Genomic DNA, 24,490 nt, shown 5'->3' with positions numbered 1-24,490 from the left:
AGCTTTCTTTATAGTCCAACTGTCACATCTTCTCACAGCATCTTCTGCTTTTGGCTGCAGATGGTCTTTAACATGTAGTGGGCTGGGCCATTTAAGGGAGTTACTTTGTTTTCCTATGTATCTTCCATATATAAAAGATATACATATATATATTATTATGGTTTTGTTTGTTTTTCTCCTGATAATTTATGTCTAATTACAAGAGGGTGTCCTAGTCAAAATCCAAATTAGTCAATTCTAAAAGAAATCAACCCTGAATATTCATTGGAAGGACTAAAAGCTGAAGCTGAAGCTTCACTGTTTTGTACATCTGATGCAAAGAGCTAACTCATTACAAAAAGACTCTGATGCTGGGAAAGATTGAGGGCAGGAGAAGGGGGTGACAGAGGATGAGATGGTTGGATGGCATCATTGACTCAGTGGATATGAGTTTGACCATCTCTGAGAGATAGTGAAGCACTGGTAAGCCTGGCATGCTGCAATTTATGGGGTCACAAAGAGTCAGATGCAACTGAGTGACTGAACAACATCCCAAACCCATTCCCAGCATGTCTGTACTTTATTTCTGTTGTGAGGAGGAAAAAAAAAAAAACTATCTGCCCTTCTAGGATTTTCACTGAGACACCTCCTTGTAATTAGATATAAATTATCAGGAGAAAAACAAACAAACAAAAAAAACTTAATAGTATATAAATGCCTCTTTTATATATGGAAGATACATAGGAACACTAAGTAACTCCCTTAAATTGCCCAACCCACCACAGACCTGCCTCTTGAGAAATCTGTATGCAGACAAGGAAGCAACATTTAGAACTGGCCATGGAACAACAGACTGGTTCCAAATAGGAAAAGGAGTACATCAGGGCATTATATTGTCACCCTGCTTATTTAACTTATACGCAGAGTACATCATGAGAAACGCTGGGCTGGAAGAAGCACAGCTGGAATCAAGATTACCAGGAGAAATATCAATAACCTCAGATATGCAGATGACACCACTCTCATGGCAGAAAGTGAAGAGGAACTAAAAAACCTCTTGATGAAAGTAAAAGAGGAGAGTGAAAAACTTGGCTTAAAGCTCAACATTCAGAAAACGAAGGTCATGGCATCCGGTCCCATCACTTCATGGGAAATAGATGGGGAAACAGTGGAAACAGTGTCAGAGTTTATTTTTGGGGGCTTCAAAATCACTGCAGATGGTGATTGCAGCCATGAAATTAAAAGACGGTTACTCCTTGGAAGAAAAGTTATGACCAACCTAGAGAGCATATTCAAAAGCAGAGACATTACTTTGCCAACTAAGGTCCGTCTAGTCAAGGGTATGGTTTTTCCAGTAGTCATGTATGGATTTGAGAGTTGGACTGTGAAGAAGGCTGAGCGCCAAAGAATTGACGCTTTTGAACTGTGATGTTGGAGAAGACTCTTGAGAGTCCCTTGGACTGCAAGGAGATCCAACCAGTCCATTCTGAAGGAGATCAACCCTGGGATTTCTTTGGAAGGAATGATGCTGAAGCTGAAACTCCAGTACTTTGGCCACCTCATGTGAAGAGTTGACTCATTGGAAAAGCCTTTGATGCTGGGAGGGATTGGGTGCAGGAGGAGAAGGGGACGACAAAGGATGAGATGGCTGGATGGCATCACTGACTCGATGGATGCGAGTCTGAGTGAACTCCGGGAGTTGGTGATGGACAGGGAGGCCTGGCGTGCTGTGATTCATGAGGTCGCCAAGAGTTGGACAAGACTGAGAGACTGAACTGAACTGAAATGAAGCCAAAAGCAGATGTTATTTTTTTTTTTTAATTTTTAAATTTATTTTTTTTATTATTTTACTTTACAATTCTGTATTGGTTTTGCCATACATTAACATGAATCCACCATGGGTGTACATCCGTTCCCAAACATGAACCCCCCTCCCACCCCCCTCCCCACAACATCTCTCTCTAAATGTGTAGTTTTGGTGAAAATAGTAATCTTTCTGAATTGGAATTATGTTTATCTTTACTAGCTTTTATGTATACCAATAAAGGTACAAAGTTCACTTAAAAAATAAAAAAAGCAGAAGATGCTGGTGGAGCAAGGGAAACCAGTTATAGGAGATTATTAGAGGAAGTACAGTTAACAAGGGTAAGATTGTTATGAACGTTTAGGTCATCTCTTTCTCCATTGACAAGAAGATTTAGTCACTCTCCTTCCCCTGGGGTACCCAGGAAGACGCCCACATAAATGGAGATTTTCCTTACAAATGTAAATATCTCTTAGAAAAGAGTAAATTCTATTGGTTATCTCCTGTGTCTGTTTTGTTTGTTTGTTTTTTTCCTTAAAACATAACCAGCTCAAGATAACCCTAGTGCCAAAGAAACATATTTTGGAATGGCAAATTCTGCCCCCTTTCACTATACAAAATAAACATCACTATATTAACCAAATGGAACCCTGGTGGATTTTGAATTATACAAATTTAATTACTCTTTTAAGTGCTGTGACACATATGCAGAGAGCATACTCAGAGTTCCCTACAAGAAAGAACTCACTTCCCAGATCTGGGGATAGGAGTTCATCTGACAGCTTCCAGTTTGTAGCAACTTTCCTGGTGGCTCAGACAGTAAAAGCATCTTCCTACAATGCAGGAGACCTGGGTTCAATCCCTGGGTTGGGAAGATCCCCTTGAGAAGGAAATGGCAACCCACTCCAGTATTCTTGCCTGGAAAATCCCATGGACAGAGGAGCCTGGCAGGCTACAGTCCATGGGGTCGCAAAGAGTCAGACAGGACTGAGGAACTTCACTTCACTTCTGTGTTGGCCTCAGATTTCAAGATAAAATCTCATTATTAATATGGCCTCTGGCCAATCCCTAAGAGAGGTGGTGGTGAAATTGAGCAGGACCCTTTGGGGTCCTCTTGGGCACCGAAGCCTTCCTGTGTCCCCTGTTTCTTGTTTATAGGAAGTAGACTTCCTTCAGCCTCCCTGAGCTTTGCTGAGTTCCAAAGGGAAGATTCAGTTGATTATCAGGGAACAGGGAATGCAGAAGCAAGGGAGGAGCAGTCAATAAAGTATAGTGCAACCTTGGGGCGTGTTCCTGCCTCCTACTCAAGGGATACACATAACAATAGCTTTGAACTATTCTGCAGGAACTAAGCCCCCACTCTGGTGGAGGATGGTAACTTCAGGCTGAAGACAAGATTCCTGAGTCACTGCTCTGTTGCTATTACTCTGCCTTCCATAAGCTGATAAGTCTGGGTGATGAGATATTGAGCCAGTGAAAACTACTTTATTTGGAAAGTCAGCTGACTGAGAAGGTGACAGACAAATGTTTCAAAGTAGCCATCTCGTCAGGGTTTGGAAACCAAGTAATTTCACAGAGTCAGAGAGAGGAGCAATGAGGAGCTATCTAAAGGCAGAATAGAGAGGCAGAAGCAATAAGGAAATAAAGTGAAAGTCTTCAGTCTTGCAAAATATCTCTCAGAAAGGCCAGCCTTTGGAAGGGGTGTGTTAATCCTTTCTATTCACAGGTGGGCAGAATCAGATTATCTCTCAATGAGTTGAACAAAGGCACTGTACAGTCTAGTAGAGGGGCAGGGTCCTCTAAGGCAGGCTATTATGAACAATTATAATAATAATAATAATTTAAAAGCAATGAAAGGCAAGTAAAAAAAAACAGTTTTCAACATGGAATCAGCATTGGCTTCTTCTTTGCAAAATTATCTCACCAGCAACTGATTAGAAGAAAGCCACACACTCTTCCACCATAACCTCAAGTTTTGCCTATGAAAACTTTCCCCCAAAACCATCAGGGAGTTTGCATGGGAGGTTGAGCATACATCACCCATTCTCCTTACTTGGCTTTGCAGTAAAACTGTCTGTGCTCCAAACTCTGATATTTCAGTTTGTTTGGCCTCACTGTACTTCAGACACACAAACTTGTGTTCAATAACAGTGAGAGCCTAGGGTCTGTTGTAATGAAAGCATCCCCTCACTAATGACTGAGCTAAGTTGTGGTACAAGGGCCTTGACATTTTCTCCCAGTGTGAGACTCTTCTACCAGATGTGCATGAAAACATTGCCTGTGTCAACTTGAAAAAAAAAAAAAAAATCACGACCTAAAAGTTGAGAGTTATGTTTTATTTGGTGGGAATTTTTAGGAGCCAGTCTATGTTTGATACAGGATACAGGATGCTTGGGGCTGGTGCATGGGGATGATCCAGAGAGATGATATGGGGTGGGAGGTGGGAGGGGGATTCAGGACTGGGAGCTTGTATACACCCATGGTAGATTCATGTCAATGTATGGCAAAACCAATACAGTATTGTAAAGTAAAATAAATTAAAAATAAAATAAAAAAAAAAAGAATTAGGGAATATTAACCCTGGAAGACAGCATCTCAAGTAACTATGAGGGAACCGAGGAGCAGGGGGAGGAGTTAGGTTATATAGAAGTTTGCAACAAGGGGCAGATAGTATGAACATCAAAGGATGACTGTTACTTAAGGAAAGTCAGATATTCAAATTAAGGCATTTGGCACCTTTCTATGTATAGGAAGATGCAGAGCCGAGGTTTACTGACACTGTTCCTTTGGTGTGCCTCTCAGCTATCTAGGGCCAGTGTTTTGTGTCTTTTCCCATTCCCCCAGCTCCTCAGTGCTCTCTGCAGGAAGTGGCAGCAGCTGAAGGGCTGCCAGAGAGCAAACAATGTTCCTCCTGGGCAGCCTCCACGCTCAGAAATTCATCCGTGGAGGGGCAGAACCCCTGATGGCTGCGGCAGCCTTCTTTACTGACATGAACGGAAATATTCCATTTCTCACCTGCCATATCGGTAAGCAAAGGATACCGCAGTCATCAAGCCACTACAGCCATCCCAGATGATGAACCCTGAGGGAACTGAGGTTGGAGACAAACGGGCCATCCACTGCCAACCCCTCAGCCTCTGCAGCCACCCCCAGTGTTGCACCCTGAGAGGGACTCAGAATAGGAAAAGCTCAGGATACTGGCCCTAGATCGCTGAGGAACGAATCACATAAAACTGACCGAGACGCTGTGGGGCTCCTGGGCCTGGAAGCCTTTCCTGTCCCCTGCTTCTGGACTGCAGTTTCCACGACCTTCCCTGAGTTCCAAAAGGCAGATTCAAAGAGCTGCTAACCTGGGACATGAGTTTGAGCAAATTCTGGGACGTGGTGAAGGACAGGCAAGCCTGTGCGCTGCAGTCCATGGGTCTCAAAATGTGGACACAGCATGAACAAAGACAAGGGAAGAGCAACCAGGAAGCAACAGTGCGGCTCTGGGGCAGAGTCCTGGTCCCACCCTGAGGGGTACACACAACAATGTCTTTAGGCTTTTTAAGAGGTCAGCATTCTTCATACCAAAGAATGACCACCTGAGACAACGCTAAAGGAACCCGAGAAGCTCATCAAAATTACTTGAGACCGAATTAGAGGAGTGGAGGCCCTGCACACATGCTAATCTTACCAGCAAACCCACCGCTGAATTGTTGCCATAAAACTCCACACCAAACTTCCCTTGTTTGGACATATAGTTTTCAAAAGCAGGAGCCAGGCGGGCAAAGCAATAAAGCTATTCTTTTCTATTTTACACCAAACTCTGTCTCTGAGAGTCAATTCAGCACCAGTGTACAGAGGCTGAGCTTTTGACATCAAAAGGAATGATTTCAATGAGCTCAGACTTTAGCATCTTACCATATACAGATAAACACTAAATACCTTGAGATAATCTGATTTTTTGTTTGTTTTTAAACTAACAGTAATCTTTTGGTGCTCTAATTACTTCATATTTGTTGCAAAAAAAATCTTATGTATCTTTTCTCCTTTCTTACTTCTCAGAGCTATCTGAGAAACTGCTTCCAGAGCTTTAAGTCTTCAGTTTTGTCCACTAATTTAAAATAATTCCTAGGTTTTAGGTTGTGCATTATTTTCAGTCAACACAGGTAGTGAGTGATCCAGAGCTTCCAATGGCCTGGCAGAGATTTGGTGGATATGCTTTGCTATATGACAAGTCCCCTGCCCCATCCAGATATTTCTCACTTCTTTTTGCTGGTATAGTTCTCCATTAAACGTAAAATGCAATATCTTAACAAATTTTTATAAGAAATGATTGAAAATCCTAATCAGAGTAAAGGCTGAGATTCTGCAAAGGTAAAATGTCACATCCTCTATGAAATCTCTGACATCTTTAGTCACAGCTACTGTAGTTCCTGAGTTTTGCACATTGCTCATTCTAAATTACAGCACAAAATAAATAAATAATAAATTACAGCACAGTGTATATATAATTACTTGGTGTGATTACCCTCTCTAAATGTACCAAATGAAATAATGTTATCATTTCCACTTATTATCTCTATGTAATTTACTAGTTGTATCTATATACGTTTAGAAAGGAGCATTACCACAAGGAAACTTTGTCATGTTAGAAGAGCAGATTGTAAGAGATCAGCCATTAAAGGTGGAGAAAATGTCTGAGAATTGTAAGCAGTCTCTCTCTGCTGGATGATCCACCTTTTACTTTACTCCCATAAAGAGATGCTAATAACTGAAATATATACTGATTTTATGCTCAGACCTTATACAGAATTTCACATAAATATGTCATATTCAGTAATATTTAATACTTCTGTGGAGTGTTTAAATTATAAACCTTTCTTGAACTCTATATTTCAACAATCTTTGCCTTTAAAAAGAAAAAGCATGCAGAAAAAAGAACAACTTAATTGAGTTCTGAGAAATGCAAAAGCAGAGTACCAACATTTTTTTCTTTTAGAAAATCCTTAGTAGAGCTACAAATAATGTAAGAAAAGATAATAAATACATCAATTTCCATTGACTATTGGTTTTCTAAAAGTTTCTGTAATAAAGTTGATAGCTTCTTTTGGTAATTATATTGAGCTATTGTAATATATGACATATATGGAAATAATTTTTATAAATAAACTAGGTAAATTTATTATATAACCCTAAATCAGTAGAAGTAAATAATTTTAAAAAGATGTATACCACTTTTTTAGGGGAAGAGGACACATGGCTTTTTAAATTGTACTTTAATTAAAACATCTAATGAGATACTTCCTAAAGTCTATGTCACGAACATTGAAAGCTACAAAATTCAAATATGTTTTTGGAGAATAAAAATGATGTCATTTATTGGATGTATTGATAAGGAAATTAAAAACCTAGATTCAAACCATTCTGAAACCTAGTGTGGAGGAGGGGAAATTTCCCCTCTTCATCTTGGTTCTTTTGGTAATCATATTGACATAAAGTCAAGTGAGCCACAGAAATTATTACTATGAACAAAGTTACTGGAGGTGATGAAATTCCAGCTGAGCTATTTCAAACCCTAAAGGATAATGCTGTTTCAATGATGCACTAAATATGCCAGCAAGTTTGGAAAACTCAACAGTAGCCACAGGACTGTAAAAGGTCAGTTTTCATTTTAATTACAAAGAATGCCAATGCCAAAGAATGGTCAACTTGCCATACAATTGCTAGCAAGATAATGCTCAAAATCCTTCAAGTTAGACTTCATCAGTGTGCGAACTGAGAACTTCCAGATGTACAAGTAGGATTTAGAAAAGGCAGAGGAACCAGAGGCCATGGCACCCCACCCCAGTACTCTTGCCTGGAAAATCCCATGAGTGGAGGAGCCTGGTGGGCTGCAGTCCATGGGGTCGCTAAGAGTCAGGCACGACTGAGCGTCTTCATTTTCACTTTTCACTTTCATGCATTGGAGAAGGACATGGCAACCCACTCCAGTGTTCTTGCCTGGAGAATCCCAGGGACAGGGGAGCTTGGGGGGCTGCCGTCTATGGGGTCGCACAGAGTCGGACACGACTGAAGCAACTTAGCAGCAGAGGAACCAGAGACCAAACTGTCAACAAACACTGGATAATAGAAAAATACAAGGGCATTTCAGAAAAACATCTAGTTAAGTTTTATTGACTATGCTAATGCCTTAGCCTGGTGAGAATCACAACAAACTGTGGAAAATTCTTAAAGAGATGGAAATACTAGACCACCTTACGTGACTCCTGAAAAACCTGTATTGCCGGTCAAGAATTCAGTTCAGTCCAGTCACCCAGTCATGTTAGACTCATTACAACTCCATGGACTGCAGCATGCCAGGCTTCCCTGTCCATCACCAACTCCCAGATCTTTCTCAAACTCTTGTCCATCAAGTTGGTGATGCCATCCAACCATCTCATCTTCTGTCATCCTCTCTCCTCCTGCCTTCAGTCTTTCGCAGCATCAGAGTTTGTTCCAATAAGTCAGTTCTTCGCACCAGGTGGCCGAAGTATTGGAGCTTCAGCTTCAACATCAGTCCTTCCAATGACCGTTTAAGACTAACTTCCTTTCGGATGGACTGGCTGGATTTCCTTGCAGTTCACGGGACTCTCAAGAGTCTTCTCTAACACCACAGTTCAAAAGCATCAATTCTAGGTGCTCAGCTTTCTTTATGGTCCAACTCTCTCATCCATACATGTCTACTGGAAATACTATAGCTTTGACTATACAGACCTTTGTCAGCAAAATAATGTCTCTGTTTTTTAATACAGTCTAGGTTGGTCATAGCTTTTCTTCCAAGAAGCAGGTGTCTTTTAATTTGATGGCTACAGTCACAATCTGCAGTAATTTTGGAGCACAAGAAAATAAGTTCTGTCATTGTTTCCATTGTGTGTGTGAAGGGGCTCACTGACACAAGTGTGTGTGAGTGTATTGGTCACACCATGCAGCATGTGAGATCTTAGCTTCCTGATCAGTAATGAAACCTGTGTTCCCTGCATTGGGAGCACAGAGTCCTATCCTCTGCACACCAGCAGAGAAGTCTCAAAACTATATTGTTTTAATTTTGATGAGATGTAGATCTGGAAATTGTTTGAAAAAGCTCCCTTTTGAGGGTAAATTTTAAAATCTACTGTGATATTTAAAATAAACCAAAAGTAAACACACAAAACCAAACCCAAACACATGTGTGCTATTAAAAACAAACAAACAAACAAAAAACAGCACTACTAAATTTATTGTCAGACATCTGTTTATATATGTGTGTGTATATATATATATATATATATATATGTATGTATACACATAATCAGTATAGGGTTATATGTATTGTCTCTCTCTTTCCTGAACCACTTTGATTGAATGATTAAACTGCTGCACAGGAGAGTTTATGCCAGGGGAGCTTAAGGAAAATTCTAACTCTGTCATTCTTTTCTTCATAACTTTGGACCAGTTGGTTATCTTTCTGTATATTTTTGTTTTCTTTGCTTTTTTCATTTGTAAACTAAGATGACACATTTCACCTTTCTCCTTCATTGGAAATGTGTGGTCATTAAGGTACCAACAGATTAAGAGATCTATGAACTGGTTTTAGGCAAAGGAGAAAAGGAAAGATATATATATTTGAATGCAGAGTTCCAAAGAATAGCAAGGAGAGGTAAGAAAGCCTTCCTCAGTAATCAATGCAAAGAATAGACAAAAACAATAGAATGGGAAAGGCTAGAGATCTCTTCATGAAAAATAGAGATACTAAAGGAATATTTCATGCAAAGATGGGCAAAATTATGGACAGAAATGGTATGGACCTAACTGAAGTAGAAGATATTAAGAATGTGGCAAGAATACACAGAAGAACTGTACAAAGCAGATCTTCATGACCCAGATAATGGTGTGATCACTCATCTAGAGCCAAACATCTAGAGCGCAAAGTCAAGTGGACCTTAGGAAGCATCACTATGAACAAAGCTAGTAGAAGTGATGGAATTCCAGTTGAGCTGTTTCAAATCCTAAAAGATGATGCTGTTAAAGTACAGCATTCAATGTGTATGACAGCAAATTTGGAAAACTCAGCAGTGGCCATGGGACTGATAAAGGTCAGTTTTCATTCCAATCCCAAAGAAAGGCAATGCCAAAGAATGTTCAAACTACTGCACAGTTGCACACATCTCACATGCTAGCAAAGTAATGCTCAAAATTCTCAAAGCTAGGCTTCATCAGTACGTGAACTGTGGACTACCAGATGTTCAAACTGGTTTTAGAAAAGGCAGAGGAACCAGAGATCAAGTTGCCAATATCCATTGGATCATCAAACAAGCAAGAGAAGTCCAGAAAAACATCTGCTTCTGCTTTACTGACTGTGCCAAAGCCTTTGACTGTGTGGATCACAACATACTGGAAAATTTTTCAAGAGATGGGAATGCCAAACCACCTGACCTTCTTCCGGAGAAATCTGTATGTAGGTCAAGAAGCAACAGTTAGAACTGGCAACAGACTGGTTCCAAATCAGGAAAGGAGTCATCAAGGCTGTACAGTGTCACCCTGCTTATTTAACTTGTATGCAGACTACATCATGAGAAACACTGTGGTGGATGAAGCACAAGCTGGAATGAAGACTGCCAGGAGAAATATCAATAACCTCATATATGCAGATGACACCACCCTTATGGCAGAAAGCAAAGAAGAACCAAAGAGCCTCTTGATGAAAGTAAAAGAAGAGAGTGAAAAAGCTGGCTTAAAAACTCAACATTCAGAAAACTAAGATCAGAGATTCTGGTACCATGACTTCATGGCAGATAGATGGGGAAACAATGGAAAGAATGATGGAAATTTTTTTTTTTTTTTTTACTTCAAAATCACTGCAGACAGTTTCTGCAGCCATTAAATTAAAAGATGCTTGCTCCTTGGAAGGCAAGTCATGACCAACCTAGATAGCATATTAAAAAGCAGGGACATTACTTTGCCAACAAGGGTACTTACAGTCAAAGCTACAGTTTTTCCAGTAGCCATGTATGGATGTGACGGTCCCATCATTTCATGACAAATAGATGGGAAAGTATGGAAACAGTGACAGACTTTATTTTCTTGGGCTCCAAAATCACTGCAGACTGTGATTGCAGCCATCAAATTAAAAGATGCTTGCTCCTTGGAAGAAAAGCTATATCCAACCTAGACAGCATATTAAAAAGCAGGGACATCACTTTGTCATCAAAGGTCCTTACAGTCAAAGCTATGGTTTTTCCAGTCGTCATGTATGAATGTGAGAGTTGAACCATAAAGAAAGCTGAACGCTGAAGAAATGATGCTTTTGAACTGTGGTGTTGGGGAAGACTCTTGAGAGTCCCTTGGACGGCAAGGAGATCCAACTCATCCATCCTAAAGGAAATTGGTCCTAAATATTCATTGGAATGACTGATGCTGAAGCTGAAGTTCCAATCTTTTGGCCACCTGATGAGAAGATCTAACTCATTGGAAAAGACCCTGATGCTGGGAAAGATTGAAACAGGAGAAGGGGATGACACAGGATGAGATGGTTGGATGGCATCACTGATTCAATGGACATGAATTTGAGCAAGCTCCAGGAGTTGGTGATGGACAGGGAAGCCTGGCATGCTACAGTCCATAGGGTCGCGAAGAGTCAGACATGATTGAGTGACTGAACTGAACTGAAAAGTGGGGCACAGCTGTAGAAATCTTAATTACAACTGACTAAACATCTGCTACCATCTTTAGAGAAGACTCCTGACACCCTTTACTGATTCTTGATGTTCTGGTCTCTTGGTATATATAAACTTAAGTCTTCAGATTAAAATAGTCTGACAGAAGCTGAGCAAAAGAAAAACAGACGTATTTAACCTTATTTTGGTGAAAGTTTTGATTCTCAAGTATGATGCAAATAACATCTATAAAGTTTCCAAATATTAAAGATATAAACCTACAACAAAAATTGTTTCCTTGCAATGCAATGAGATTCAGACCATCTTAGATTTCTTACCTGCGATAGAATGAAGGAAAACAACAGAGCAGTGTCTGCACTAGAGAAAAAGAAATGAGATTGATATCTAGACATAGTAATATTCAATTAAGGGAAGGCAATGAATGAATTTTTCATTTAATGGCTCATGAAATTTATTTGGGGAAAAATGAGGAATGCAGTTGAAAAGAACAAAAAATAATTACAAAAAGAGGATGAAATGGTATATAGAGAATAGTGAAATTCAATTGAAGAATGATGGAAAGAAAAGATGGAGATAGTAAGTGAAAACATTTCTAAAGGTTTTATTATTTTTTCAGGGTTGACAAGAGATAGATAGAAAAACACATCTTTCAAGAAATATTTATTAAAAATTAAAGGAAGCCAATAGAATAATTTTCAAGAATGTATAATTTTGAAACTACTAGGTAGTAAAAAGGAATCAATCGAAAGTTTTTTTTTTTTTTAATTCATAAAGACTCCTAAATAGGAAAAAGAAAAGTAATAGTAAAAGTGGATGGTTTTAAATAAATTGTAAAAGATTAATTTCTTTAGATTAAATTTCCCCATAAAAGTCCTCCATGGTTTTAAAGAAATTTAGTTACATTATTTTCTTAAGACACACTACAAATAAAATGAATAAAGTGAATAAAGATGTGCAAAATCACAATAGGAAAATACATCAATGATGCATGAGTGAGATAACTTAGAATCATAAAAGAAAACAATAAATAGGATAAGATACATTGTTTTATATCAGTTAGAAGTTGTATTAGCTAAGCAATTTAATGGTAGTTCCATTTAGCCCTTATGAACAGTCTTATAGAATTATCTCATTTTGCGGACTCACCTGTGAAAACTGGAGGCTCAGAGAGTTTAAGAAATTTATCCAAGATCACAAAACTGGTGAAGGATAGAGTCAAAACTCTGTGATTCCAAAGTTTATATAATTAATTGTTGGCTTACATTTTATTTAAAGGGAAAATTTGGAATCCTCTAAAAATATTTTACTATTAAGTTATTGCTCGTTCTGGTGGTGACTAGGCAGGGAAGAGACTGTCATCCATCTTCGACCTAGCTGCCAATAGTATCTGAACATGTGGACCTGGTCCACTGTGGAGCACAGGTCTGCCACATGCTGGCTGCCATGCCAAAGACAAGGAGCTGTTGCCTTCCCTCCCTGCTAAGGCGTGGCACATAGAGCTGGCCAGTGGTGGAGGTAGGACGAGAACCCAGCTGCTGCTGGGTCACAGAAACGCTGCATACAGAACCATGAGCTGGCCCTGGATGCCTCTGCATTTCCTCACTTATCTTGCTAATATCCCCTTGGTGGAGGTAGTGTGACATTAAATAGCAAATGAAAATCACCATGAAGGAGGGAAAGGAAAAAAAAAATACATAGAGAGACTGTGGAAAAAGGAATATTTTATGTATTTAGTTCCTTACACAGCACTTTTTGCCAGGTTTTAAACAAGGGTCCTCTCAATTTAATTTTGTGCAGGTCCTCACAAATTATGTAGATGACCCTACTTCAAACATATATTACACATATTAATATATACTATATTATGAGTGTGTATTATAGTTTTAAGGATGACAAATGGAAAAGTGCCAAAGATCTGGAAAAATTCATTTGAGAAAAATGTGCATATCATCAACAAACAAAAGAGCTTATTGATGAAGGTGAAAGAAGAGAGTGAAAAAAGTGGCTTGAAACTCAACATTCAAAACACTAAGATCACGGCATCTGGTCCCATTACCTCATGGCAAATAGAAGAGGAAAAAGTGGAAGCAGTGACATGTTTTGTTTTCTTGGACTCGAAAATCACTGCAGTTGGTGACTGCAGCCATGAAATTAAGACACTTGCTCCTTGGAAGGAAAGCTATGACAAATCTAAACAGCATATTAAAAAGCAGAGCTATCACTTTGTCAACAAAAATCTGTATAGTTAAAGCTATGATTTCTCCGGTAGTCATGTATAGATGTGAGAGAGCGCTGAAGAACTGATACTTTCAAATTGAGGTGTTGGAGAAGACTCTTGAGAGTCCTTTGGACTGCAAGGAGATCCAACCAGTCAATCCTAAAGGAAATCAGTCCTGAATATTCATTGGAAGGACTGATGCTGAAGCTGAAGATCAATAACTTGGCCACCTGATACAAAGAGCTGATGCGTTGGGAAAGACCCTGATGCTGGGAAAAATTGAAGGCAAAAGGAAAGGGAGTGGCAGAGGATGAGATAGTTAGATAGCATCACTGACTCAATGGACATGAATTTGAGCAAACTTTGGGAGAGAGTGGAGGACAGTCTTCTGCACAGCCTGGTGTTCTGACACATTCATGGGGTTGCAAAGAGTCAGACATGCCTTAGCAACTGAACAACTACAACAATCAAGCAGAGGAAATGCGAAGTATAGTAATATAAGAAGTGATGAATTGGAGAGATACCAAAGTTGAAATCAAGTGACTTTGTGACCATTAGCAATGAGGAGAGAGAAGACTCTTGAGAGGACTCTCATGTTTCCAACTCTGATAAGCCAGAACAAAAATTATTAGAGGAGGAATGTTAAGATGATGATCTTACTTTTGGGTATGATGGGTTGGAGATGCCTGAAGAACATTTTGAATTCAGTTGATCAGTTGCTTATGTCCGGAACCAAGTTGAGAGCTTTGGACTAAAGATGTATGTTTGGGATTTATCACCATAGAGGAAGTAAGTGGAACTATAAGAGGTGATCACTCAGATTTAAGTTTAAGAGGACAAAATTTGAATATTATAATAATATGTGTTATCATTATTTTAACTAACATGTATGAAGCTATGTGTCAACAACTATACTAAGTGAATTTCTACATTTAATCTATTTTACCTTGTCTCTATTTCACTGGCCACTGTTAATACTTTTACCATGATAACAGAACCTGGGCATTACTTATTTGCTTTATTGGAAGCACCTAAAATAAACAATATTGACAATGTAATGACAAGTATGTTTTTTGGTATATTAAAAAAATAGCGCTGCTTGAATGCAGGAAGAGGAAAGCTATTCATAAATGTTCCAACTTAAGCTGATGCTGATAACTCCAAAGTGATCCATTTCCTGTATCTGCTTAGATCTGATATTGATAGCTGGAAAAATAGCCAGGCCTATTTTCCACTGTGTTCTTAACTGAAATCTATATGGACATGAAGCCAAAGTCAGTCATGATAACATGACAGAGAAATAATTAATAGAGGTTTTCTTTCATTTTTTCTTTCTTTCTTTTTTTCCTTTTTGATATGGCCATGTTCCATCCCTTCCTTCCCCAAACGTGTCAGTTTTCAAGGAAACATGTAGAAAACATGGCTTGCTTCTGAGCCACAACAATGGAACACTTGTGAATATAAGCTGTTGATCTCCGTGTGTAATGAAAAGATCTCTTGTTAGGAAAAATCTGGGGACATTTTGCAAGGCAAAATAGCAATGCAAATCTCTGTCTCTCCAAATCCATAAGCATGGTGGCTGAGCACAAATATCACTGTCTTTTTTCTGTAGTCTCACTTTGTATATTAACCAAGCATTGTGAGGAGCCAGATTTCCACTCCTGGATGAGGCATAAATGTCCCAGGCAGGCCTGGATTAGTAAACTATGAGTAGTAAAAAGCCCTGCATAACAAATGCCTTCTCTGATTCTTATAAGGAACATTCCTAATGATGTGTGGTTTGCACCATAGGGAGGAAAGGAGATTTAAGGTTCTATCTAAAACTGAAAGCAGAAGGCTTTAATCAGTATGTATTTGGCAGCTTGACTCACTCTCTTGAACACTTTAATTACTTCTGTGGGAAAAAAATTCATCTGCATATTCAAATTTTCCACTAGAATCAAACAGCACATGAAAGAAGGCATGAGATTAAAGGGCAACATTTTATAAAGTAGGTGAAATAATATTTTGTTGCTTTTTTAGATTGAATTCACATTTTTTTTGCTTTCTCTTGGTTATTTACTATTTTGGGACCAAGAATTCTCAGAAAATATTGATTGATTGATTGATTGATTGATCAGGTTATAACATTAATAAATTCTATTGTATATTCAGCAACTCATCACATACTTTGTTTCTCTGGTTCCTGTTTAGTATAGTTGCTAAACTGAGGAGAATAAAGAAAATATTCTTTTTCAAATTTCTATGCAGTTTGAGAAAGCAATTTGTGACTAATAATTCGCTGTCAAGGAAGTCCATGACAACTGAAAAATTCTGATGTCCTGGAAAATTTTATTTGAATGAATACTATGGGGATTTTGAAATAAGCAAAACCACTAAAAATAATTGGTGAATGAGAGTATTACATAGCAAGGCTTAGAAGCAGGTACTGAAAATTAATTCCATTTATTTCTAAACCAAGGTCAGGTTTTATGCTTGGAAATTGATTTAAAAAGTGGTTGTTGGATATGTTAGAATAAGCCCCTAAGCCTTTATCCTTTCATTCTGTTGGCTTTTATGAGACAGTCTTATAGCCACAGGGCAGGCACCCATGTTTTTGTAATGATTTATGATATCACCAACAATAGTGATAATAAAATAGCTAACATGTGCTAAGTACTTAACCTATCATAGCCTGTTTAATTTTTTCAGCAACCCTCTAAGGCAGGTACTATTGTCATCTTCAGAAAGAATGTAATTTTCTCAAGGTTTCAGAGATGTTTAGTAAATATATCAGCTAATTTCTGTTATGCTAGCTAGCAATTTAAAATAAGACATCTTGATAAATTAAATAAGAGGTTATATGTTACAAGGATAATTGGACTCGGGAGTGGGTAGGAGTTCTTCTAAGGAGCCAAGAGGTGGGAATCGCAGCAGTTAGTATCTGGTCAGGGTCATTCTAAACAAAAGAAAAAGAAAAAAAAGGAAGTTTCCAATTGTCATACATCTGCCCCACAGCTGTTCTTGGATGGGAAGAAAAGAGATCTTGAGCCCAAAACTCTTGGAACAGGAACCAGGTGTCTGGGTTTACCATCCTGCTAAAAGAAGCATATACACAAAGAAGACATATTTATTAAAAATAGATCAGGCCATTCTTAGGAAAACGGGGAATGAACACTGTGTGACCACACCTGATAATTTTTCCCACAGTGGTGCCGCATTTGATCCCTTTGCTTAAGTACTTCCAGAATTTATCTGATGGTCCCATTCACAGCTCAATGCTAAATGCTACCATCATTATATCACTAAAAATTACATCATCTGCCATAAAAAAATTAGGAAATTTTCTCAGAATAGAAAAGTTTATTTTAAGCTTTAGCTCTCTGAAAACATTTATTTCCTTGAAGAATGCAAATGACTTTATCCTCATTTATATCATGGGCCATTTACCATTTCATCATACACCTGGAAGAATCTAAGTGTCTGAACTGGTCCATAGACCAGTCTTTGGGAACCACTGCAGGTTGTTGAGACACCGGAGTTGCTGAGACAGCATGCAATGCAGGAGATGTGGGTTCGATCCCTGAGTCATCCCCTATAGAAGGGCATGGCAACCCATTCCAGTATTCTTGCCAGAAAAATCCTGTAGACAGAGGAGCCTGGCAGGCTGCAGTCTATATGGTCACAAAGAGTTGCACACGACTGAAGCTTGAAAAGACTAAGGATGCAGGCAAAGATGCTTTGCATTTTCAAGTAAGTGCATTAAAAATGCCAAAGTAATACAAAACAGTTTGCTTTATCTGTTACACTCCATTTTTCAATTCTTTCCTCAAAATCATATTAATATGGAATATAAACATGACATAATTTAGAGCATTATGTCTTCCCTTCTTATGTTTTCAAAGTTGACTTTAATTACCTCTTCAATGCCTGATGTAGAACTGTTTGCTAAAGTAGGAAATCAGGAAAATAATTTTGATAAAATCTGTTTTTTTTTTTATTTATTTTTTCTTAGTTGAGCATAAATGTGTCTCAAACATTCCATAGGCTGTAATCTGAGAGACTGCCAGAAGGATTCTTCTATCCCAGACTGTTTGACAGTCTGGGGCTAATTCAGCCTCTCTTAAGCATAGTTTCATTCCACAATACTGTGTATATGCAGCACTTGTAACACTCCTCTACTATCCATTCATTCCTAATTTCAAAGCATATGTGATGCTTAGTGGCCACATTACATTTCCAATTGTAATTTAAAAACGAACAAGCTGGATATTGACTTGATCATTCCAAATCAGCAGAGACCATCAAATAGTGATGGATTTTAAGAAATATCTTCTTGAATATACAAAATTTCAATGCTATTAAGATTAAAACATAGGGAAAAGTAGAATCCGTATTTGTCATTCTGTCCAGTCAAAGTAGCAGTTCTTGTAAGAATATGAAATTTTTATATCCCAGCAAGAGACTGAAATCAGAGTAAGACTATGAAACTAATCATAATGATATATTAATAAATATCAAACTGTCATTCGGAAAGAGATATGGTTCCTTCAGGAGGAGGCTTTTGCTTATTTGAACAAATGAAACAATGCTATGAATTTAAATATATTTCCTCCTTACAAAATAAAGTAGGTAGCAGAGCTGGTCCGGGCAGGAGGCCTGGAAATTTATTAGGTTCTGCTGCTGCTCCTCACCAGCCTTCTGTCAGAGGCTCGTACCTCACTGACAGCTGTTCAAAGTTACGCTCAAATCCCAGCTGCCCTGTCACTGCAGGAGCTAAGGTGAGGAGACAAAGACTTTGTATAACACTTCACCCTCAGGGTCTTGTAACTAAAAAAGAAAACTGATCAGGAGATACAACCTCGTTTCCAGATGTCTATTAAGCAGAATTTAATTGGCCTGGCAGAATGGTTGGTTTTCTTTCCCTCCTGAAGTGTTGTGTTACTTTACCTTCCAGTAGCTTTGAGCACCACTTAGTTTCTCCCTTCCTCTCTTTATATCACCTTCCTTTTGTGTGTGTCTGTGTTCAAATTTCCCCTTTTCATAAGAACACTGGCTGTATTATAATAGATTAGGGCTCACTCTAATGACCTTATTTAACTTCATTATCGCTATTAAGACTCTATTTGCAAAACAAGGTCACATACTGAGGAACTGAGGGTTTAGGATTTAAACATATCTTTTTATTGGAGGGACACAATTCAACCCTGAATATCAAGTCACCAGAGTTTGAGGACATAATACACAATTCTTTTAACAAACTGCATTCTATGTGGTCAATGATTAAATTGAGAATTAATATACAATCTTAGTTCTGACTTTGCATCATACAAATCAGGGATCTGAACAATATATGGCCTGTAGGAGCAATATGGACTGTACCTTGCTTTTGTAAATAGGGGTTTTTTTTTTTTTTGGTAATACAGGCATGCTCACTTGCTCATTTGTCTGTGGCTGCGTTCACTTTGCAATAGCAGAGTTGAGTTGTTGCAACAGAAACTCAGTGATCTGTAAAGCATAAAATAGTTTTTCCTTCAAAGAAGTTTGCAGACCCCTGGTTCAAATAATAACTCTCTCTGATTGAATGTTTGCTTTGACATGTACCAGCTCTGTGTTTTATGTCATATACCATAAGTCATTTATCTTGACGTATTCCTTTTTTTAATAAATGAGGATACCAAGCGCTAAACAGTGGAATATCATATAGCGGGTAAGGAATGGGACTGGAGCTTGAATCCTTATACATTCCAACCACTCATTTTTTTTTTTCTGTGAAATTATTTTTCCACAGTAGTAAGTTCCTTGTCATCTGTGGTATAAAAAGAAAAAAAAAATATTAATAGTTGGTCTTTATCCTTGGCTTCTGGCACCTTTCAGTTCAGTTCAGTTCAGTTCAGTCGCTCAGTCTTGTCCGACGCTTTGCAACCCCATGAATCGCCAGGCCTCCCTGTCCACCACCAACTCACGGAGTTCACTCAGATTCATGTCCAAAGAGTCAGTGATGCCATCCAGCCATCTCATCCTCTGTCATCCCCTTCTCCTCCTGCCCCTAATCCCTCCCAGCGTCAGTCTTTTCCAATGAGTCAACTCTTCACATGAGGTGGCCAAAGTACTGGACTTTCAGCTTTAGCATCATTCCTTCCAAAGAAATCCGAGGGCTGATCTCCTTCAGAATAGACTGGTTGGATCTCCTTTGAGTCCAACTCCTGAAACCCTTGGAACTTCCTCAGGGATAAGATGATCAAAGTGTGTTTTGTTCTAATGAAGTGACTTTTGGTGGATTCTTAAGAAAGCTTCAGGATGAGGGCTGGCCACCAGGGAGAGCAACACTTAGTCTGAGGCTTGAACTTTCAGCTGCAGCCCATAGCCTCTGAGAGGGGAGAGAAACTAGAGACTGAGTTAATCACCAGTGATCACAATCGTGCCTATGTAATGAAACCTCCATTAAAGACTCTCAAATGACAAGATTTAACATGCTTATGAATTGGCAAACACATCCACCTTTCTGGACGGTGACACATCCCAAATGCAGGGGAGAGATGTTTCTGAGCTCAGGACCCTCTGGTCTTCCTCTTACATACCTCTTTACCTGGTATTTTATTCTATCAGCTATAATAAATTGTAATATTTAAGTATAGCATTTTCCTGAGCTTTATGAGTCATTTTAGCAAATTTTTGAACTGAGGGTGGTATCTCTGGTTTTGTAGCCAAGTAGAAGTGTGGGTGAACTCAGGACTTGATGTTTGCAGCTGGTGCCTGAAGTGAGGACAGTTTTATGGGACTGGACTCTTAAATCTGTGGGATCCAATAGGAAATCTGTGTAGTAATGTCAGAATTAAGTTGAATTGTATGACACCGCATTGATTTGAAGAATTGGAAAATTGAAATCTCTCTTCATCTGAAATAAAATATCACACCCAACCATGCTTATTTGTCCTTTATACTCTGCAACTGTTTTAAATATTTTGAGATATACTCAATTGTGTAATTTCCTTTTGTTTCTTTTTATTAGAAACATTGATGATATGTTCTGAGCATCTCATTTCCTATAAGATGGGATGAAAATAAAGCCCTCTCTGGGTGAGTGTATGAAATCCAAACATGTAGCTTAGACAAAAAAAAAAAGAAACACCCTCAGAAAGCAGTTATTCAATCAGTAACTTGTCTGTCACACTACAGTGAAGGATAATCAGTTATGAGAACTCATAAAATATCTTATTCATAAATGTAAACTGAAGTACTTTAAAATATATATTCCTTTAGTTAACAAAGATTGAGAGACCGAAATATCCCAAGTACATTTTTAGGCCCTAAATAACCAAAGACAAATGCAACTTAGAGTGTCCTTCCAGAATTCAGAGTCCATTTGGAGATATAGAAAAGCTAGTTATAAATTAATGGGCTAGGAGATGTAACATAGTCTTATTTAAAGAGCTTTTGGCATATAGAGAGAAAAGCTAAATGACTTTTCCTTACAAGGGAATGTAATGAACCTGTTATACATAAATACACTCTCTCTTCCTGACAGGTAGCAACAAAAGTGACCAACTACAAAGACCTAAATTCCAAAGACCTGAAAGATGTAAAGTTGAAGATAGGAGTGTAATTATAACTCTAATTAGTGACCTAAATACCAAATCACTCCCTGAATGATCCCATAATCATTCAAAGTTCAATTTTACGCATTCAAATTCACAGGCAGTAACACCGGGTACTATCTAACTATTTGGTTGGTAAATGAATGCTTCTATTTTGTGATTTGGTTTTCTTTTTTCCAGGTTTATTGAGATATAATTGACATAACATTGTGTAAGTTTATGATATATGAAGTACAAAAATTCCTTTTTTTAATTAAAAAACATACAACATGAAATATCAGAGTGAAATAAAAACATTTTAGAAATGAAACCAAGAGAAACTTGAATAACACTAGTCTTATAAGTTTTCAAAATTAGGACATATGTATTAGATTATTCTGTTTTTTTCCTAAATTTATTCATACCTAAGGAGTTCTTTATATTGTTGAATTGAGATTTGTATAACTGTTAATTATAATAATTTGAAAAAGTTATGTTGATTTATAATTTAAAAAATAATAGAGGGATAAAGAAAAATACACTGATATATTTTATATGAAGTTAAGTTTTAGAAACACTATATAACCTTCTTTTGGTGACCTGTGATAGTGTAGATATGCACATATATAATACAACATAATATTAATCACTTTAATATCTGGGGTATTGTTTTGTGGGCAAAAAATGATTTCTCACGAGCTGCCTCTACAGGGATGAAGTCACCATTGCAGTTGCTAATCTTCAACAGACTCTGAAAGGAGTTCAGGGCTGAGGTCAGGGAAGAGGCTCTCTGTGGTCTGGGAAAAACTGGCAGAACAAGACTTCAGATAGATATTTTAGAAGACTTTGTGAGCTCAAATTCATTTATCTTCTCATATCTAGAAAAGGACTAAAATTGTTAACAGAAACATCTGCTCATGTGACTGGCAGCAACCATCTGCCAAAATGTGTGCTTGATTGTAATTATGCCTCTTCACTAAAATCACATATATAGTGACCTCTCCCTACCTCTTTGGAGCAGTTCCTGAGAGCTATTTGACAGTCTCATTTTGCCCCCATAAAAATTAACTCACAACTCAACTCTCACACTGTGCTTTTATTTATTTATTTATGTTGACAGTTTTTATAAGGTATCTGCAGTGGGGAAGTAAATAAAAACCAGCTCAGTTCAGTTCAGTTGCTCAGTTGTGTCTGACTCTTTGTGACCCCATGGACTGCAGCACCCCAGGCTTCCCTGTCCATCACCAACTCCCGGAGCTTACTCAAACTCGTGTTCATTGAGTCCTTGATGACATCCAGCCATCTCAGCCTCTGTCGTCCCCTTCTTCTCCTGCCTTCAATCTTTCCCAGCATCAGGGTCTTTTCCAATGAGTCACTTCATTGCATCAGGTGGCCAAAGTATTGGGAGTTTCAGCTTCAGCATCAGTCCCTCCAATGAATATTTAGGACTGATTTCCTTTAGGATAGACTGGTTGGATCTCCTTGCAGTCCAGGGGATTCTCAAGTGTCTTCTCCAACACCATAGTTCAAAAACATCAATTTGTCAGTGCTCAGCTTTCTTTATAGTCCAGCTCTGATGCCATGATCTTAGTATTTTGAATGTTGAATTTTAAGCCAGATTTTTCTCTTTAACTTCTATCAAGAGGCTCCTTAGTTGCTCTTCAATTTCTGCTATAACGATGGTGTTATCTGCATATCTGAGGTTATTGATATTTCTCCATATAATCTTGATTCCATCTTGTGCTTATCCAGTCTGGCATTTTGCACGGTGTACTCTGCATATATATTAAATAAGCTAGATGACAATAAACAGTCTTGATGTACTGCTGTCCCAACTTGGAACCACTCCATAGTTCCATGTCCAGTTCTTGCTGTTGCTTCTTGACCAGCATACAGATTTCTCAGGAGGCAGGTAAGGTGATCTAGTATTGCCATCACATTAAGAATTTTCCATAGTTTGCTATGATCCATACAAAGGCTTTAGCATAGTCAATTAAGCAGAAGTAAGTACTGGAATTCCCTTTCTTTTTCTATGATCCAACAGATATTGACAATTTTATCTCTTTTCAGTTCAGTTCAGTTAAGTAGCTCAATCGTGTCCAACTCTCTGCAACCCCATGGACTGCAAAATGCCAGGCCTCCCTGTCCATCACCAACTCCCAGAGCTTGCTCAACTCATGTCCATCAAGTTGGTGATGCAATCTAACCATTTAATCCTCTGTCATCCCCTTCTACTCCTGCCTTCAATCTTTCCTCAGCATCAGGATCTTTTCCTATGAGTCAGTCCTTCTCATCAGATGGCCAAAGTATTGGAGTTTCAGCTTCAGCATCAGTCCTTCCAATGAATATTCAGGAATGATCTCCTTTAAGATGGACTGGTTGGATCTCCTTGCAGTTCAAGGGACTCTCAACAGTCTTCTCCAACACCACAGTTCAACAGCATCAATTCTTCAGCCCTCAGCTTTATTTATAGTCCAACTCTCACATTCAAACATGGCTACTGGATTTCTACATGACATACTTGATTTCTTTTATATCTTAACAAACCCTTCTTAATCACTCATTGTGAATGATGTACTCTGCATGTAAGTTAAATGAACAAGGTGATAATGTACAGCTTTGACTCCTTTGCCAGTTTGAAACCAGTCCTGTCCAGTTTTAACTGTTTCTTCTGATTAAGGGCAAAATTGAAGGACCTCACTTTTATATCCTTCTTAATCATTCACTGTGCTTCAAGCATATTATGATAAAGTACTGGAGTGGGGTGCCATTGCCTTCTCCACATTTAATCATACTGTGATACAAAGCAAATGAGAGCATAATTATTTATAGCTATTAATTTTCATTAACTATTTTCCTTAAGAGATAAGTTAAAGCTTCTTTATGAAACACTCCCTCTCTGTGTTAAGTCTCTCAGAGGCTAACTAGCCAGTAGACACACAGTGACATATCACTCCCCTTTATTAATTTGAAACAATTTTATCAAGTACTCATTTTGTACACGCTCTTAGTTGGGCAAGAATTTCCTGTAAATGTACATGCTGAGTTCAAATGATGTGAAGACTGTGTAAGAATTGCGTATCTAAATCTTATGACATATTTTGTTTCTCTCTTGTCCTTGAAGCACTAAATCATGATGTGACCTGATTGTTTCCCTGGATTTTTATTTCTCAAGTTGGTTATATCTTCACTGGTCTGATTCTCACTACATGGGCACTTCTATCTACATCTATTTCTTTTTCCTTTGTGTGTGTGA

The sequence above is a fragment of the Oryx dammah genome, unplaced genomic scaffold, assembly GCF_014754425.2.
Source record: "Oryx dammah isolate SB20612 unplaced genomic scaffold, SCBI_Odam_1.1 HiC_scaffold_8, whole genome shotgun sequence".
NCBI classification, from domain to species: domain Eukaryota; kingdom Metazoa; phylum Chordata; class Mammalia; order Artiodactyla; family Bovidae; genus Oryx; species Oryx dammah.
This window is presented reverse-complemented; position numbering follows the sequence as displayed.